Raw genomic sequence first — 2,157 nt, forward strand, 5'->3', positions numbered from 1 at the left:
ACAAACTCCGTTTACAGTAAATTTGCTTTGACCTCATACAGCTGGTTACTGTTGAGTGTTGACCATAGTATTTGGCTAAAGGATAATGCTTGAGCTTGAGAATTGTGTTTGCTAAAAGTTTAGCACCAAGGTGCTTTTGCTGGTTGTTTTCCTTTTGCTCCCTCCCTGCTGCTACCACCTAATTGGGGGTGGGTTTAATTATCAGATTTAAAATTTATTCTAGGATCTTTTTATATATGCATCATATGTACTTGAATGTAATGGTTGAATAATGTTACATTTTTTAATATTTTCTGTGCAGAAATTGAATCCGACTCGATTATCCATTCAGCTGATGGAATACGGACATGAAAAACCTGAAGTGACTGCTGTTTCTATAGACCCTAATTTTAATGGTTACTTACATAATGAGTTCCTTGCAAGTATTTCAGAGGAGAATTTTAATTGTGTCTTAATGAAAAGGTATTTGAAGTTCATCTAAATCTTGAGGTTTTTGTAATAATTGTCAATCTTGATAGTATGACAAATCCACAGGAACAAACGCAAATTTAGGGATGATGATATTGCCGAAGTCATGAAGGGGGTTCAAGTACTGAATGGCCTTGAAATTAAAATGTCATGTAATTCCTCTAAGGTAAGTAGTAATGGAAATACAGATAAATACACTTAATAGTTATTCCGAGGTGCAAACTATACAAATGCATGTTTATTCATATTAATGTCTTTGTAAATGCATATACCACAGGCTTCATATGTTCTAGATACAGAAGATTGCTTGCTCCGCTTGAGAAAGAGAAAGAAATTTCCAAATGGAGGTCTGTCTTCCAAAGTTGTACAGCGGTTTCATAGCTTGCAGGACAGGTTCATAACATGAGAAGCCGAACAAGAGGTACATTTTGCTTATTGTTATCCCTTACTGTTTTGGTTTTTTCCTCCTATAGTGTAGCTTGATTTTTCTTTGTGATATACGACTTCATGCCTTTGCTACAATAATTTTATAATCCTATATTCAAATCCCGAAGCTGTTGCTTGAACCAGTATAGTTTATTGAGCTACATTTTTGTTTATTGTTTTTCTTTACGAATTTGGTTATTTTGTCCATAGGTAGCTTAAGTGTTTCTTTATAACGATCCTTTTGGTTCATGCATCATGCAATTTGCTACTATAATTTTATAACTATCCAAATTCTATAAGTTGTTCCTTGAAACGGTGAACTTTACTAAATATATATTTTGAGAGAAGTGCAATACATCTTCTATACAATGGCTAGCTAGCGACCTAGACCCTAAATATCCTGACAGTCATCTCTCCTTGCATGCACTTGTACTGTAGATGGTGTATGCTCAACACCTAGTAAAGAACAGTGGGTCTCCTGCTGCTCAGTAATGTTAATGCATGTGCAACACACGTTGACCTCACTTGATACCCACTTGACGGATACAGGTAACCTAGAGATTACTCCACTGGGACATTAGGGGTCAAAGTGCTCATGAAGAAATATTAGGGGTTTACCTCTTGTAACTGAGTATAGTAATAACCCTATCATCTTTAAGTTATAATAAGAACATATTAGTCCCTCAAATCTTTCATAAATGAAATTAGTCCCTCAAATCACGGGAATTGCTATTTGGTCCCCCAGTTCTGAATTTATTTTTTAAATTAATCCACAAATCACTGCAATTGCTATTCACACACCCGATTCTTAAAATTATTTTGAAATTAATCCCTCCGATCAAGAGTAGAAGTAGGAATTAGAGAGTTTATTTGAAAAAAACTTGTGGAAATTGTGGTATTTATTAGCATTTTCTGTGATTTGAGGGACTAATCTCAAAGTAACTTAAGTTGGGGCACCTAATAACAATTTTCAATGATTTGAAAGATTAATTTTAAAATATGAAAGATTGAAGGAACTAATACTGGCAGGAAAAAAAAACCCTTTTTTAATTTGTGTCCTTACTGAGCAAGTGAGATTATATGGTTGTTTCTTTGCTTGCAGTGTGCATGTTCGTTATCTGGGAGGGTAGTGTCTGTACAGATCCTGGGCTTTGGCAGAGCAAAGTGTCGAAGGAACAGACCGTTCTTTTTCTCCCGACAATAAGAGCTAAAGAATATATACATGCCGTTGTGTGACATAATCTAATCCTCTTGACAGTGGCT

At 35.2% G+C, this 2,157-nt stretch overlaps 1 pseudogene; it reads left to right on the top strand.

Annotated features, from left to right (window-relative positions):
- The window catches only part of LOC109829019, a 13,345-nt pseudogene that overhangs the window by 10,965 nt on the left and 223 nt on the right, over positions 1–2,157 (top strand).

The sequence above is a fragment of the Asparagus officinalis genome, chromosome 1 (genome assembly GCF_001876935.1).
Source record: "Asparagus officinalis chromosome 1, Aspof.V1, whole genome shotgun sequence".
NCBI classification, from domain to species: Eukaryota; Viridiplantae; Streptophyta; class Magnoliopsida; order Asparagales; family Asparagaceae; genus Asparagus; species Asparagus officinalis.